The sequence below is a fragment of the Falco naumanni genome, chromosome 1, assembly GCF_017639655.2.
Source record: "Falco naumanni isolate bFalNau1 chromosome 1, bFalNau1.pat, whole genome shotgun sequence".
NCBI lineage: Eukaryota > Metazoa > Chordata > Aves > Falconiformes > Falconidae > Falco > Falco naumanni.
Genome location: NC_054054.1, coordinates 107367834 through 107377751, shown reverse-complemented (window position 1 = coordinate 107377751; position 9918 = coordinate 107367834). Strand labels below are relative to the sequence as shown.

Here is a 9918-nt window from a genome sequence, read left to right as displayed (position 1 = left end):
CTAAAAATGTAGAAAACCTTTCTTGCCCTTATAGTTCAAAGAGATACCTATATTTATGATAAGTAAGCCTGCACTGCCCAAGGGGATAAAGCACAATGGGGCTTGGAAATCAAGTATAAGACCTATAGTAGTATATCAGGAAAAAATGATGTTAGATAAAGTTCAGAAATGTCTTAGGCACAGACTCTCCTCCCAGTAGCTTAACTGGAGGCTGATGTGGAGAAATACTTCTAACTGATGCTCATCTTGAAAGAAGCAGGTGGGAAAACTGACAACAAGGAAATATATGTGTGTGTATGTTTGTAAATGTTTCACACTGTCTGCCTTCTTAGTGCTGGTTTCCCACTTATCTTCAGGTTATACAAAGCTGTGTCTGACCTCTCTTTTATACTGCAGTTTTTCAGCCCAGCTGCCTAATTTGTGGTCTTAAGCATTAGAATTTTATTAAAAGCTTGTGTACAGTTATGATTCTTGCCTAATGACTTTTGCATTGCAAGAGACATTTGACAAATGATCACAAACGAAGAGAAAGGAGAGGCTTGTTTGCAAGAAAATCAGATTAATGAAAATAAGAAAACAGCTAAGTCAAAAAGCTCTGATGGCAGAGTATAGTAATGCCTGAAGCTTTTCTGTTCTCATGTGTACCATTAGGATCTGTGACAGAACCAGATAAAAAGAAGGGTTAATTCAGCGGGTCAGAAAGGTCTGGCTCTGCTTACTGAAGGCAATCTGAAAACAAAGTGACTATATCGTGGTTATTTTGGACAAAAGGTCCATGAGAAGCCAATTATTATTGTCCCTCCTATCCAAGACTTTTCCCAGGTTGTTTATGAATTTCATTTTGCTGTCTCATGGAGGCTGGTAGGAAAGGAGAAGTCTTACTGCCATTTTCATATTATAAAAATTTACCCCTGCATAGTGGAAGTGTTTTACTGGGTATTAAATGAGAAGCAACCTTGTACCAAAACGTCAAGCTGATAAACTCCATTCAATGGTGCTTATTTAATGCCTTTGTTGAGGATTCGTTTCAGAGGGATTTCCCATACAGGTAAAAATCCCAAGTCTATGATCACAGTGCTGTTCTCAGTTTTCACATTAAGATAGGCACCATTCTTCAGGAGCTCAGTAACAACTGCCTCTCCAAGTTATCCTTATCCTAGAAATGGCATGCTGTGGGTATGTCTTCCTGTTAGAGAAAAACCTCTGGCCATGTACTTCTGACTTTCTGGCTTTTTTTCTTGGAATCTAAACTTCTCGCTCAAAAAGCCATATGCAATTTGACTTTCACTGATATGTATCACTGCAGGCTATACATATAGATAAGTAGAAACTGCCAAATTAGCATACTGAAAAATCTTTGCTTTCTTTTAAATCTCATTTACAGTATCTAAAATGTCCCTTAGAGACTCTATATTTTGTAGAAATAATACATTACCAAAAAAACCCCATCAACCACTTTGCATTGTTAATACAGATTTTAGCAAAGAGAAATCAGGCTACTTACTGACAAATCTTTAAGAGAGAAGAAATTACAGTCAGTGAAGGTTGTTGATAATCAGGATTATAATAAATCATTTACCATAAACTGTTCCTTGGAGACAGAGAACTTAAGGAAATTGTGGGTTGACTAGATGTAGGAAGTGTTAAAGATCATAAAGATAAAAAGCATTGTTTAATGATGCTTGGATTTGGAAAAAGGTATCTGATTATCCCAGATGTAGCTGGAACCATTTCTCCCCAGCCCATGTCATACTTTTGTAAATGTTGCGTGACAATCCTAGGCTCCTATGATAAGATAACTATCTTTAAAAAAATAAATTAATGAGAAACTGTAACCTCAGCTGAGTGTTTGGATAAGCAAGGTAGCAGCAGCTGATCTATTAGCTCTGCATGACTGGAGTCCTGTGGCAGCAATCCATAGTTTAAACAATTCTTGGTTTTGTGTCTTTTTTGGATATTGGAGGGCGTTTTGCCGGTGATACACTTCAACAGAACTCGGCACTGGGCCGTCTAAGCTCTAAACGCTGTATGTTACTGTAAATGCCATCTCCATCCCTTGGGGCTGAGATCAGTTTTCATGAAAGGAAGGTGTGTTTGGATGTTCCCCAATCCATAATTCATTCTGTGTGCATGCCTTAGGCATCTCACTGATCCCTGCTTGACACTTGCTTGTGTGATCTACTCTCATCTCTGCCCCCTCCCCAAAACACTAAATCATCTTTTTCCTCTCCAATTCACACTGATGATTTCCAAAGTAAGAAAGATTTTTTTCCCCGAGTCTTTTATGAGAAAGGAATCAGAGAAGCCATGATGTTTTAGAATTCCATTTCTCAGTTTATAGTTAGAAATCTGCCTCCTAATAATTCCAAGTTCCAAATATTGTAGAAGTGACCAAAAATTTGTGACTAGTGCTTGCCATGTATAGAGGAATATTTCTAAGTGTAATTATTTGTATGGGAGACTTTCAGAGGAAAACAAATTTATTAATGAGAATCAGAAAATTTTGTGGATTACAATGAATGCAAGACCTTTCTAAGCTCTTTCCTGACAGATTGACACCAAAGGCTGTGCTGGATCATGGCTGGTGATAGCTGTAATTGCTTTGTTCATCTCTAACATTCTTGTCACTAAGGCTTGCCCTATTTTTAGAAGACATTTTCAGGAGCAAGATTTCAATCTGCACAGCAGTAAATGCTGGTTTAGCCACATCAATTTCTTACTGCTTTCTTGCTTTATAGTATGTATTGGACCTTGATTATAGGATACTTGAATAGCTTTTACAGAGCTTCTAAGGACTGTGTTTTCTTCTCTTATGAATTTAGATCTGTTTGTCAGTCTTTGTTTAATTTAACTATGCTATTTTTGCTTTCCTATTCAAGGGTTCTGAGCTCAATTCTGTCCTGGTTAGCTAGTGGTTGCTGCCCACATTTAGCTATCTCTGGAAATAACTTTTGCATATTTAGTGGGAGCAGATGAAAAATAAGCTTAATTCATCAGGGCCAGAGCAGTAATTATCTCAAGTATGGGCAAAGAAAGTCTGTGACCATGAGACCCTTTCTGCATCATATTACAGGGGATGTGTTTGCTACTCGCTTAACAGTAACTGTCAGGGAGGCAAGAGGGTTTGGCTACAGCTGCATTACAGCTTGCCTGATGTTACATCTCTCCATGTGAATCAATTCTTATGGAATAATTATTCTGAGTGATATAACTAACCTGAATGCTACAACACTGCATGAGTTTACATGTAGGTAGTTGGTTTTCAGAACTCTGTGGAAGTGTAGATTCTACTTAAGTAGACCTGGTTGTGTGGGTTTGAGACTTGTTATGTAAACTGACACGACTAGAATAATGATGAACTTAATTTGATAAATCTGAACAGGGCAAGCAGTCTAGTGGGGTACTTCAGGGTTTAGGATTAACTCTAAAGTAATTTATTATTTTCATTAGAGATTTCAAAGTAAATTGATAACATCCACATGTAGTAGTAATTAAGACAAATATTACCAAAGGGAATTGGGTGCTAGAAACACGGTGGCGTGGCATTATGAAATAGCAAAAGATGTAATGACAAATGGAAAAATGATGAAGAAGAAGCAGAAGCCTGGAACTAGCAATTCTCTGAAAAATTTAAGAGTAATAGGCAGCACAGTGATCTGCAGTATCACAGACCATTAAGAAGTCTACCAAAATTTCAGGTCACCTACATCAAGGTACTGAATTCACATAAAAGAAAGGTCCCATTTTTTTATGAGATCATTCCTGAATTATCAGGATTTCTTTCTTTTCATTAAGGGCTACCTGTAGGCAAGGCTGAATACCAAGTGATCACGATGTACTATATAAAGACTTAGGGTAATTGCCACCAAGTCCAGATGTGCACTCAAGCAGGATTGGTTAGGAGCTTTAAAATATCCAGGTGCTTCCTGGTAGGTGGGGAGAAAAGTGGAGTGTTTGCAGCATGTTTTTAATCCACTATAGGAGCATTATCATAAAATACTACAATTATCTGTATAAACAAATGTTTTTCAAACAAAAAAAGAAGAAAAAATAAAAGGCATTTGTCCTAAATCTATTGTATGGAAAAAGTATTTTAAGAAGCAGATCCAGGACTTTTCTTTGCATGGCTGAACACAGTAAAATATACAGGCAATGTTACTGTCACTGTAGTCTTTAGTCCAGGTTCCCATCCTTACATGGACATTTTAGCTGTTCTTTTTTGCTTGTATTTTATCCTGCATCTATTACTTCTGATACCAGCTGTGAGGAAGGAGGGATGTGACTATCCCTGCAGAGGACTTTTTGTTTCTGATTTATTACATTTTTGTTGTATTTTCCTCTTTTCCAGGCTAAAACTTACTTACTAATTTCTCATTCTGAAGCCATTCCAGACCTTTGGTTATACCTGCAGCCCTTCCCTGAACAACCTGTAGTTGAACTTTCTGGGATGGGAGGATGAAAATTACATGTAGTGTCCAAGATGTAAGCAAACCATGGAGTTTACGTAGCAGATATTCTCCAAGTACACAGCAATTCACTCAAAATAGAGAAAAGCAGATCGTGGGGGTTCTCCTCAGCTGCATTACATATCCTGTTTGTTTTGGGTATGTATTTTATCTTTAATGCTAAAGTATTCATTTATGCATAAATAGAAAACATGGCAGAAATTCATGCAGTATGGCTGAGATAACAACACTGTAAGAACTTTTGTATTTCTTGTAGACTGGGCAGACCCATCATTTGGGAAGTCCTTGACAGGGAAAAGTCCCTCACTTTGGTGTTGAACCAATATAATTAGCTCAGCAGAAAGGGAACTGAGCATTGAACAGAAATCAAGCATGCAAAAATTTAGCTAAGGTAAATGAGCTTGTCATTTGGCCTTGGTTTTCCCCACACCTTTTTCCTCATCATAATAAGCACTAATACATCTTTCCAACTACACCAGTTAACTGAATAAAAAAAGATGTTAGCTCTCCCTACCAGCTTTGCAACTCTGATGGTATGTTTCAAAACCTTATCCTTTGCATATACTCTGTCCTGTTTTCTGGATGAATGATTGTGCTGTTTCCTGAATGAGGAGTATGAAATTTCATTGCTTTACACAAGACATCTAAGCATGAAGTCAGACACAGTTCCAAGAGTTGAAGTAGTTAATATGATACAGAAACTGTGTGATTCTTTCATGAATAACCAGCTTGGTTGACAGGTCAAACCAGCACAAGAGATAACGGCATAGTCTGTTCACGGGTTGATCATAGCAAGTATGTAACTGAATTCTTTGAGCTGAATTCAAAGTTTTACTCTGCAGCAGGTCTGGGGAGTGGCAATGTATAGATGCAACAAGAATGGAAAGCTTTCAGTACAATCATGTGACAGAAAAAAAACCCAACATAGGAAGAAGGAAAGAAAAAGTAGCTATAGCCATTACATTGAATGGTAGATAAGGAGATAGCTTCTTTGGCTCAAAAATTCATGAACTGTAGATTGCTGAAAGCTGGAGGAATGTATTAGGGAATTACCATTTTGCTCTTCTCCAGGTATCCCTCACAGTCCCTGCATCTGTGCTTCACTCTCACCTGTTTTATAGCCCTGTTTCGCATAACCTTTTTTTTTTTTTCCTCCTTTCTGCTATAATTACGTAGGTTGTCTCCTTCTAAGTATTCCTTCTTCTGTTCTCTTTCCTTTCCTCCCCCTGCAATGAAAGTCCATGAGCAAGCGGCTGTGTAGTACATAGTTGCCAGCTGGAGCTAAACCATGACAGTCACTTTACTTCTGTCTATCATGTTATTAGTTCTTTTGATCTCTTCTGGTGTGTCCCATTCCCTTCTACTATGACTATTCTAGTTACTGGTTTCCAAAGTGATTTACAGGTTATCCACAATATTTTCTAAACAATCTCTTTTTTTAGTGTTCACCATTAAATTTTAATTGAATGGCAACCGTCAATTGGTTTTAAAGACAAATGCTAAGAGATGAGATGGGTTAACGTTTCAAAGAATGTGAGAGTCACAGAATGATATGAGTAACATGGGTCAGGAACTGTCAGCTACGCAACATGTAATGCATTGTGGCCCTGTTCCTTGCTGCTTATGTGCTGGTGTAATAAATGTGATTAATAGTAAACTGTTCCCATGAATTACCTATTGGTAGGTTAAGAGCTGTATGCAAAGTGGCGTACGCTAATAATCCTCCTTGGGGAACATCGTATAGGGGGAACGTGGGGGACACATGGCATAGATCCTTCAGTAGTCGCATAATTTGTTTTACGTTCCTTTTCTCTCTCTGTGAGTCATGCTCATCTCCCTGTGACTTGAGAGTTCATCTTGGGATCTCATGCCATCTTTCTGTCTTTATGAGAAGGTGTGTATGATGATCCACCCTAATGGTTTCTGTTGCTGGCTGTGGCAGCATGTTTTATGATGGGTGTGGTACATTCCCATTTTCTCTGTTGTGCATGTACAGTATTCACCTTGCAGCCCCACCCGTGGCCACTCCCACCCTCCCACTGGGAATCGCCCACAGTAAGCTCTGTAATTACCTTTATTTGATCTGAGGAATGGATTTGGGAATCTTATTTGCACAGTCGTAAGCTGAGTATGTTAAAACAAAACCCAAAAAACTCTGAATGACTGATTCACTGAGCAGTGATGTGTTAAGTAGGGAAAGAGCAGAGTGACAGATAACCAAGTTCAGGGGCTGTTTAACTGAAGTGGTTTTGGAGTTTTTGCTTTGGAAATGTCTGACTACGATACATATATACAAAGGGGAATTTCACCTGTTATCACTGTTCTGAGTTCTTAATGTTAGCAGGCAAAGCTGGTTTAAGTTACAGTTTTGTTTGGAACAGTTTCTGTTAGTTTTACATTGAATCAGTGCAAACTGCAGTTGCTACTTGTTTTACGTGTTTAGTCTGGGTTATGTAGTGTAGTTTACACAGGCCTCTAAGACTCTCAGTGAAGAAAAGAAATTGTATGCAGTCAGAAGTAATGCAGCACTAGTTCAAGCGTTTTGTTTTTGGAAAAACCTTCGAAAAGAAAAAACCCCCAACCCCCCCCCCAAGACTCAAGCTCGTACTTGGGCTTCTCGAGATCAAAGGTCTTTCAGCATCTACTTAGCAACTAGTAACTAATTCAGCTAGCTCACAGAACCACAGCTGATTTGAAATGATGTATTCTGCTGACACCTATTCCTAGGCATGCATGAAAAATGTTGCATATAAAGTAGTAAAGATGGAGGAACAGGTAATGGAGAATGATATTTATTTCTCTGGAGGGAACCCACCCTCAACTCCTAGCAATAGCCTTTCTGTCCACAAAGCTTAAGTGTAGTTTCTGTATGTGCAGCCATCAATACTGGCTGCATGTTAAAGTATTTCAAACAGGAATACAGGGGAAATTGGCCTGATAATTTGCTAAGGTTACCAGAAAGAGCTCTTGACAAGATGCTTCATCACAAGGTTTTAAGGGAACTAAATATCCACCGAAATCCTGACTATTCACAGAAAAGGTCTTAGCATGAATAAATATTTGGTTAAAAGATAGAAAATGAAAGGTAAAGCTGAGTAATTGGTTTGCATGAGGAAGGAGGTCACCAGTGCTGGGGGTGATCTTTAGGGATCTGCTGAGACTTTGTACTGCTTAATGTATTCACCAAAAAACTGGGAAAAGAGGTGAAAAGCACATGACAAAATTTGCAGATAATAACTGTTATGCTGAATAGATATGATGAAGATTCTGAATAGATATGATGAAGATTGACTGGGAGGAACAGCAAAAAGACATTATGAGATTCAGTGATGGGGCATTTAACCTTACAGATAAACCTAAAGAGAAGCATAAAAACCTTGTTTACCGAAAAAAATCCTAACTTCCTTTAAAAAGAAATAAAAAATAAAGGCACTTAGCAGACCATTAAAAGTCAGGAAAGAGTGGTGATGGATGGTTCCTTGAAAACAGTACCTCAATGATAACAGCAATCACAAAAGTTAAATCAAATGTTAAGAATTGTGAGGGAAAACCAGAACAAGCCTAAACGTTTTTTCCATGATGCATTGCTGTCTTGAACAGCGTGCAGTTCTGGGTCTCCCTATCTTGAAAAGGAGACAGTTGTACAGGATAGGTTGAGGAAAGGGCTGCAAGTCTGATCAAAGGTCCGCACCAGCTTCCATATGTGGAATGACTAAGTGGGCTTTGGTCTGGAAAAAAGATGATTGATGGTGGTGAAAAAAAATGGAAGAGATATATTAAATCACAGGTGGTATGGAGAGGGTGAACTGGCATTGAATGCCAGAAACTAGCAAAATGTGATGATTCTTTATTACCCAATGTGTAGCTGCCCTGTGCAAGCCCCTACCACAGAGTGCTGTAGATGTAAAAATTTGTATGGATTCAAGGGATGGCTGGACAGGTTAATGGAAAGGAAAATCCGTTGTGGCTTATTAAACAGATGGACAACAGCTCTGACTTAAGAGGTCTGTGACTTGCAAGCTATTGTTGGCTGTTTCTGTGCTTTTCTCCAGGCATTAAGTCTTGTCCATTGCTGGAAATAGGATACTGGGCTGGGTGGTGGGCCTTTGGTTTCACCCAGGATGGATGCATTTCAGTATCATGTGCGCTGTGTGGCACTCTGTTTTACACACATAAACCCAGAGAATGTTTTGTGTTTCAATGCTATGAATTCCCTGCAGTCTAAAAGGTAACATATTTCCAGAGAGTTGTAGCTACCTACCTGCAGAAGCAAGCACTTTAGTTAGGGAAAAGAGAGAAAGAAAAAATTTAGGTGAAGAAATAAAAAGGCAAATGCCTGATTATCCCAACACTCTTGTCTTCCTGCCCCAAAATTACAAAGTCATTCACACCCCAGCATCAAGTTGAGAACTTAGTTTTGTAATTTAAAGCATTGTCTTTGGAATACCAGGAGGAGCAAGAGACAGACAGACTGAAGAATAAATGAGGGACAGTCTGGAGATTAAAGAACCTTATAGGAAAATATGGCCTGAGATTTTTTTGCAGAATGAATAACATACAAATACGTTAATCCTTTAGGAAAGAATAACTGCTGAGAACAAGATGAGATACAAGTGACTTGAAATTAGGAAGACTGAAAGAAGCGGGGAGAGGGAAGGAAAACTAAATCTAATATGGTGAACAAAACAAGAAGTCATGCGTGAAGGCATTAAACTTCCCAGGAAGGATTATGTTGATTCATTGTAAGCTTTGGAAAAGTTAATGTCTGCTGTTAATATAAATACAAAGGAAGTTCCCCTGAAAAAGAGGGAAGTTGTGAGAGAATAGGCACAATTAAACCTGTCCCTATTTACAGTTATAAGATACCACCAGCATAAGGGTCTCTAAAAACTGTAAATATGGACATACCTGACAGACTAAGTTGCATCAAAGTTCGTTCACCCAATTAGCCTTCTCTCCACTTTACTGCAAAGTGACCAATGACTGTTCTTCCCCTTTACCCTCCCCACTTTCCAAGTGCTCGCTCCTCTGCTACACCCACCTGTTTTCCTAATGCCTAATTTATTCCTAGAGTCTATTTCTGCTTCATAAACACTACTTCCTCATTGTTAAAAGCAAAAGAGGCAAGAGCAGCTATTTGATTTTTAAGTTAATTTTATTTAATTCTTCATCTATTTTAACTCTTTCAGGAAAATTCTTCAAGCTTTGTGAAAACTGTTTCTTCTAAAAGAAGACCAAAACAGAGTCAAGTTTCTTCCCTCAGTTCTGCTCATTCCTGGCTGTTTAAAAACACATTGTTCAAGCCAGCTTGGCAAAAGCTCACTGCAAAATTTTTGCAAAATAATGTAATTTGTTCATCTAGGATGAACTTTTCAGCCAGGTTCATCTGCCTTGTGAAATGTGAGGTGCTTTTATATTGATTTTTCATTTGGCCATTATCTGACTGAACAAG

At 38.4% G+C, this 9918-nt stretch overlaps 1 long non-coding RNA gene across 2 annotated transcripts in view; it reads left to right on the top strand.

Moving 5' to 3' along the window:
• The window catches only part of LOC121098223, a 49753-nt gene that overhangs the window by 27817 nt on the left and 12018 nt on the right, over window positions 1–9918 (top strand). The window lies entirely within an intron of this gene.